Raw genomic sequence first — 8,056 nt, 5'->3', positions numbered from 1 at the left:
CCTGAAAGAAAAACCACAAGGAGGAAGTGCCAGGTTCTGAAAATGTTATCTCTTATCCAGTCACACCTTCACAGGGCCTTGAAGCGTCCAGCAGAGCAATGACTATGAGAGAGAAACGCAGAATAGTTGAAACACTGATAATATAATTGCACTAATAAAGAAGCTGAAAATTGACGTTTGCTGCAATTACACTTCATATCCACAAGGTGGCAGAGATACAGCACACATGTCCTGGCGGAGTTGTGCTGTTTATATCTCTTAACAGTGTCTTTTAAAATTTGCGAGCCAATGTAACTCATTGTCATAACAAATTCGACTATATCTACATCTGCCGTGATTCTGAAGAGGAGGCTTCAGCTGTCAGGATGGCCGAGCGGTCTAAGGCGCTGCGTTCAGGTCGCAGTCTCCCCTGGAGGCGTGGGTTCGAATCCCACTTCTGACAACAGTGTTTTCCCACACAAACTTTTTCCACGGCGTTGTGATAACATCAATAGCATGTAACACCTGAATACATACATGTGCCGCAGGTTTGATTCCTTCTGTGGATAGGATTGTGCTACAGCTCAGCCTTTTCTCTCTTTACGCTCCCTTAAACGGTGCTGTCTGACTAGCTTTCTAACCGTTAGACTCATGTGTGACCTGTACTATACAGATATGTGTGACCTGTACATATCTGCACAGTTAGTCAGGGTTGGCATTATATGCCGTTACCAGTGCTTCCTGGTACAGTCATCATAGCTCTGCCTCTTTCATCTCAGGTTATAGATTTTATACCAGATTCTTGTATTTTTCTTTGTGTATGTATACCTGGAGACAGGAGTTTTTAAATATTTATTCTTCCTGTTACATTGTTTACACCCTTACTACTGTTACTGTCCTGTGGTGTGTGACTGCTACTGGCTGCTAAATTTTCTTCAGGATCAATAAAGTATTTATCTGTCTGTCTGTCTGTCTCTCTCTCTCTCTCTCTCTCTCTCTCTCTCTCTCTCTATATATATATATATATATATATATATATATATATATATGTAACCTGTAGCAAAGGCAGCTTAAATTAACTTATATGATCTGGCTGCATTTGTTTTTTGTTTTTAATATTGCACACTGAAAAAATGGCGACAATAATGGGCATTGCTAGGCCAATCACTCAACCACTAAAAGGGCCATATTAAAAAATCTCAACAAATCCAAGGGCCAGCTTTTTTTGTGACTTAACACTTTACTTACTTACCCCCAGCTGGCCATTGTTTATTCAAAATATGTTACAACAGCAAAAATAGGCACTAAATATGTGAACAATTTTTAATGAAAAGAAATAGTTTTATATAAAACCCTGGACTACACTAAATGCAGATAACTCTTAAACTTCTGTAAATGTCCCCAGTGTACAGAAGGTTTTTTAAAACTGCCCATTCGCTAGAACCGGACACCTGACATTTTATTAATTTATTTTTTTTAGTGGTGCTGTCCCATATCTCATTGTTGCACTGCATGCTGGGAACTGTAGTGCAGTTAAAATGAAAATAATTCCGCAGGCCCAGTAGGACTGACTGTGCTGCGCACCTAAAATACGCTTGACACCTGGGATCTATGATTTATTCTCATTCACGGTTCACTGTAATAAATGGGCGCGGCCTAAAGGGGCACTGTACTACCAGAGATTGACTAACTAATGATCAGCCAATCATATCAGACCTGAGGGATGGTCTATGTTTATGCACTGCAAAGTAACCATACAACTTGAAAATGGAGCATCTGAACAAAATCAGTTTATAAACGCTTAAACATTTGAATGTAAAATTTAACAACCTTTTCCCGAACACAGAGCCCCATAAAACATTTTAACACCGCTGTTATACTTTTAAGAGCTTTTAAACTCGAGCTATAGGAGTGGCGTGTATGTCCATGACGTCACAGAGCACGAACAGCCAATGAGCTACTCCGCTCGCCAATCAATCGTAATGGTGGCCTTCTGCTGCAGAAAAAAGGAAACATGCAGGTAAGATTTCTTTGTTTTTTAGTGAAATACATCCTTCTTCTTTCTAAAATTAAAGAAACTCCGGGCGAGTGATTAGAAACTATTTAACTGTTCATTGAACTCCATTCACCCGCTTTTCATCGAGGACTCGCTCGCGGGCGCCCTCTGCTGTTTCGCCGCCGTGTTTTTGATATAATGGGGGTAGTAAAATAGGTGCCGAGGCTCCTCATCAAAGCGGCTGAGCGAAAAAGCGTCATTTTGGCTAAAAAGTCTCTAAAATGGACTTTAGGCCGGGGTTTCTCAGCCTGTGGGCTGTGAAGCCCCCTCTCGCGCGCTTGAGCTAAGTTACTCCGGCGGGGGGGCGGTCAATCGTATTGGGCCAGCACCGTCACTTTAAATGATGAACAGTGGAAAATGATGAGCTTCATGAGAATCGAACGCTGTCAAATCATAATCAACACAAATATGAATACAGACGCACAAATAAAAGCGCCGCAGGAGCAGCTTAATTAGGCCACACGTCATCGGTTTGAGACGCAGCCGCGGGCGCGCGCCCCAATTGAAGAAGCTGCCCTGCCGTGTTTGGTGAGGACCGGCGCTTCTGTTTACTTCGCTTTCTTTTGACCTGTGTGGACACTCCACCCGTTTTCGGGTCTGCAAAAAACCGCTGAAACGGACTCTCATTCGCTCTCATGTCGCTCCTGCAGCTCGAGCTGTGGTTAAAAGCGAATAGTTAAGATATTAGCGATTTCTCTTCAGCGAACCGGTCAAACTCGAATGGACGAGTCGGCGATAAAGACGCCGATATGAAAGGGTTATTAATGCTGTGGATTGTCTCGGCGCTAGTCCGCACGCAAGAATGGGCTTAAAAACCACCTGTCTGTTAAATGACCTGCGGCTTTTTAGGCAGTACTCCACTCACTGATATCCCCCCAAGCCCACTCTCCGTGTATCAGGGGTGCCCGAAGCTCTGTGTCCGTGACTGAAACTGGGCTTGATCTCAAATGCAAAGACATTGTTTCAGTGCGCAGTGGAAAATCAGGATCAAGCTTTATTGGCCAGGCGTGCTTAAACATACAATGATTTTTTTGGTTACAGGAGCACGAGCACAGTGCATAGTATCAGACAATCATTTACATGTAGTTAATAAAATAAATCTGAAATGGAATAAAACTAAATAAAACATGCACTCCTGCCATCACACCATGTTTATACAGGGAGTACAGGAGGGGGCTGAGCACACGTCGCTGGCCCCGTGCTCAGAGTCAGTGTGGAGAAGCTGTTCCCAGCTTTCACCACTTTTGGTCTGCCCGTCAGGATGGCCAGTCTCCAGTTGCACAGATGAGAGTTCAGACCCTTGTCTGTGAGTTTGATTGTGTTGAATGCTGAGCTGTAATCTACGAGCAGCATTCGTATATATATGTGTTCTTTCTGTCCAGGTGTGAGAGCAGCGCATACTGTTAGTGCAGTGGCGTCGTTGGATCTGTTGGAGTGGCATGCAAATTGGTGAGGGTCCATGGTGGCACAGGAGGAGAAGAAAGAAGCTGAAGGAGCAGATCTGATGGAGGTGAGTGATCAAGAAGAAAGCAGAGGAGAACTTCATGGTCACGATGACCGTGAAATTCTGTCGCCTAGTTTATTAAACATGTCTGCAGAGCAAAATCACTCTTTCTGATGGCACCAACTGAGACTCAACGGATCCATAACCTGTATGTTTGAATAATATATTTAGGGCCTCGTAGCTTAACTAAGAGAGAGGAGAAGAGATGAATCTACCCTGCGCCAGTTTGACCAAATAACTGTCTTTTGACAGTATTATGTTATGCATTATAAACATTTTGGGGCTATTAAAAAAATCTCTTTGGGGACCATTCCACAGACCCCACCTAGTACAGGCTTAGCCCCCTATCCATTAACCTCTAGTGACACCCCTGGCAGTATTTGTGCTGATGCAATGTTTGATTTATGATGGGCTGATTTAGTTAGGGAAACACCAATGCATCACTTTTTACATCGTTGTAATACAGTAGCGTTATTTTTTTCCTAACCTGGCCACCCGATTCTAAACGTTCTAGCTATACTGCTGACAAGCACAAAGCAGTCTAAAAATAAGGTGTGTGGGATTCCAGGGAGCACATTTGCTTGTTCTGCGTGTTCTAATGGACAAGTTGACCATTCCTTTTAAACTCACAATATCAGATTTTTAATGCATGACAAAACAACTACAGAGAAGAAGTGCCAGAAAAAAAGTTATCATCCAGGCAAACCTTGAGAGGGCCAGGAAGCCCCCCACAGATACACAACAATGGCTATTAGAGTGAAACGTGGTGCAGTGACGCCTTAAATCCACAAGGAGGCAGTATGACACCGCTTCAGTCCACAAGGAGGAAGACGTGAAGCAGATATTTCATATTTTGACAGTCTGATTCATTGCTAACATTAATAGATCTAATAATAGTTTGTCGTTATATTCAGGACTAGGAATAGTTCTGTAAACAAGGTATCGTAGTATCATGGTTGTGAGCTTGTAGGGGAGTAGCTGTCATTAGGCTGCTGTCAACACTGGGGCATCTGGGATCATTTTAACACATTTTAAACTGCAGCACAAATGTGGGTCATTTTTACAGCAAAACAACTTCATTTTGTGACTGTCAACCAATAAACCATGAATGATCATCTACAACTGTCTTGATTCCAGCTACCACACTCAACTGTCAGGATGGCCGAGCGGTCTAAGGCGCTGCGTTCAGGTCGCAGTCTCCCCTGGAGGCGTGGGTTCGAATCCCACTTCTGACAACACTTTTTCTAAAAAAAAAAAAAAACATTTTTAACCTTTTCCCCTTTCATACTAGATTTATGTGACTTCATAACACGATCATAATGCCAGTTGGCCCATTTAGCTACTTCATCTGTTGAGTTGAGATTTTGTAATATTCACTATAGGAGGGCTTGTGTTGGCAGAACTGTCAGCAACTTTTGTATTCTTAGATATATGACACTTTTCCTGCCTTGAAGATGGCCAGTTTCATTCATCTGCAGGCCAGACTGTAAATTTACAAGTTGGGACGTGCCAATATGGAAATTCTAGGCCAATGCCATTATCCAATAGTTTGGCAGAGCAGATGCCAATGCAGATATCCACTTGTTGGCCACTTTGTAACGACACTCATTCGTACACTTTGCATAGTTGCAGTGCTGTTTGGTGCTTATTTCTGTTCAGTGAATTTAAAATCTAAACAGCTGTCTTGATTCATGGTGGGAAGTTTGCTAGCGGCACAGCAGTAAAATCAACAAATTTAAGCCTTATCCTTGTGTTACAGCCGAACACAATCCTGACATTCTCTACCTTTCTCCTGAAGGCCTGCTTCATTTTCTCCTTCAAACACTGCCTAGCCATTACTTCTGCCTTAGTGGTTGGTCTGAAAAATTCAGTTTCTCTGGGGACTGTTCTCCTCATAGCATCATATGTGTGCCTCTACCGTAAACGACTTGTAAAACCTGTTTCACATATCTACCTTGTATGATCCTTCAGCAGTTAAAGCTAAAGGTCCTTTCTCTGTCATTGCTGATTTTAGGAAGAATCCGAAAGAGAAATAGTTGGCTTGGTGCCAAGGTGTTTCTAGTACAGCATATTTTTACTTCAGGAAAGGTTGTAATGGGTGAATTGCGTTGCTGTTTTAACCCTTTTGTTGCCATATGAAGGCTACAGCAGAGAGCTAATAGCAGTGAATTTGGCTGTGTTTGGTGCTGGATTACTGGCTGGTGTTTGGTTAGAGCTGGGTTTTCCCACTCTGCCTAGTGAAGGCAGGGTCTGCTGAGTGCTCTGATGTGTGAATCATGTTGCAGTTTTATCTCTTTGTCTATAATACGAAGGCTTAAAGCAGAGATATAACAGTAGCAAGTTGGTTTGGGGTGATTTTGGAGCTGGTTTGCTGGCTGATGGATGGTCATGGGTGGATAAAATCACTCTAGTTTGTGGTCACAGTCTGCTGAGTGCTGTGATGAGTGACCCATGCTAAAGTTTTATCTCTATGTTGGAATGTAAAGGCTAAAAGTGGAGCAATAATATCAGGAAATTTGGGTGATTATTCAGGCCAGATTCATCACCAATGTTGACATCACAGCTCTGTGTTGCTCATACTGGCTAGTGAAGGTTTGGTCTGCTAAGCGTTCTGATATGTGTATCATGCCTTTAGCTTAAAATGTTCTTAAGTTATAAAGATAAGAAGGCCACTATGCACTTTGCCCTTTGGGTTCAAGGGGTTAAGTATTAAAGAGGAATTCCACAAATTTTTCTCCACCAAGTATCTTTCAGTAGATGATGTTTTTACAAACCACCCACTCTGAATGACTTTGTTTACTTAGTAAGCAATATTTGATGTGAAAGGATTCATTGTAGAGAAAATTTCCATACTTAGATTCTGTGACGGTGGTGATAGGAACCAGGCGTCACAATGTGTACAATAGAAAAAATGCTATTTTATTTACTATTCAAAATCACCGGTGAACCTACATGTGCGTTCTGACATTTTGATATGTGTTTTAATACTGTTAAAATAGTCTAAAAATACCTAAACAATCTAAACATAATGAGTTTCTTTTAGGACTATTTTCCTTGTAACATAATACATGAACCCCTCAACCAAAACTATAAAACTACAAGCACTCAAGAAGTTTCTCTAGAACAGAGCATTGCACATCAAACCACTCTGAATGACTTAGTTTACATCTTATCCATTTAATTATGGAGATTTTGAAAAATCTGTGGAGTTGACTGAAGATATTCATGTAGATTTGCAGCCAGCCAATAGGGGGGGGAATTCAATGGAGGGTACACTAGCAATGTCACATGAAGAACTCCAAGTTTCCCACGGCCTTTTGAATAGTTATCCTTCATGTTGCTTCAGTAAACTTCAAAACTATTTTTTATTTGTTGTTGAGATGTTAGTTTGAAGTTACATTAAAAACAAGCACTTTTGTCTCAGCAGTGTTTTATGCATGTAAGAAGGAACATTTTCTTACCAGTTTTGCTAGACAAATGGTTGATTGACACATCTCATTGTATGACCCTCATACAAGGCAGCACCAAAGTTGAAGGTCCTTGTTCTGTCACAGCTGTTATTTTTAGGAAGAATCTGATAGAGAAAATGGTTGGCTTGGTGCCAAGGTGTACACCATTTTCATACTTCAGTAAAGATCTTGTATCAAGGAAAATTGCTCCTGTGTTCAACAGCTCTTCTGTAAGAAAAAAATGTATTTAGTTGTTAGTTGCTTGTTTAAAGTCCTCTATTTGTTCATAGGCATGTGGTAACCTCTACACTATACCTCACAGCCAGGTAGATAGACAGGTTTTGACATACTGGAGAATGTGCGTGCGCCTTTCTTTTTCTTTCTTTTTTTTTTAGCAAATTGAGTGCTATTGTTCCCTTGTCTGCTGTTGCAAGTATTTGTTGTGAGAAGCCTCGTTCCCTGGGACAAGTCAGACTGGATCATGCTGAGTCAGAAATGAGGTGGGACAGGATGATGGTGGCATTTCAGGCGCTCAGAGCTGCATGATTAAACAAAACCAAAAATGTTCAGATTTATTTTGGAATCTAATGTTTAGTGATTCCAAAGACTCCAAAAGTGTCTGAGAACAACAAACTAGAGGTTTCAGCTATTGCCAAACTGTGTGAACTGACGTATTAACTTAGAACAACTTCTTAACAATCGCTTTTATACCTCTGCATGCATAGTGTTTGAGTCAATTTGAGTCAATATGAAGTCAATTTTTTGAAGTTTTTCTCCTGTGTTTTGTGTTTTTTTTCCAGTTTTTGACTCTGTTTGCTGTCTGTTTTGACTTTTGCCCTTTTGTGTTTGCCCTTTGGACTTTGATTGCCTTGTTATGTTTCTCTTTTTGTGTCTTTTGACTTTGCTGGATTCAACCTTTGCCTGTTTTTTGACCACGGTTTCGGATTATGATTCAGACATTAAAGCCTCACTGTTTTATTCTGCCTCGTTACAGTAATAATTTAAATGGAATAAAAGTAGTTAAATTACTTGTTACCACTTGAAGTTTGATGTGATGAGTAACTTTTT

General features: G+C 41.1%; 2 non-coding genes across 2 annotated transcripts; both read left to right on the top strand.

The window, feature by feature from the left end:
• The first annotated feature begins 359 nt into the window (after positions 1-359).
• On the top strand, positions 360-442 carry trnal-cag. Its single transcript has one exon. It is a non-coding gene; the product is annotated as a tRNA-Leu (tRNA).
• Positions 443-4,691: 4,249 nt separating this feature from the next.
• trnal-cag lies at positions 4,692-4,774 on the top strand. Its single transcript has one exon. It is a non-coding gene; the product is annotated as a tRNA-Leu (tRNA).
• Positions 4,775-8,056: the final 3,282 nt, after the last annotated feature.

The sequence above is a fragment of the Pygocentrus nattereri genome, chromosome 22 (genome assembly GCF_015220715.1).
Source record: "Pygocentrus nattereri isolate fPygNat1 chromosome 22, fPygNat1.pri, whole genome shotgun sequence".
NCBI classification, from domain to species: domain Eukaryota; kingdom Metazoa; phylum Chordata; class Actinopteri; order Characiformes; family Serrasalmidae; genus Pygocentrus; species Pygocentrus nattereri.
Note: the sequence above shows the minus strand (reverse complement) of the source record. Positions and strands in the feature narration are given on the sequence as shown.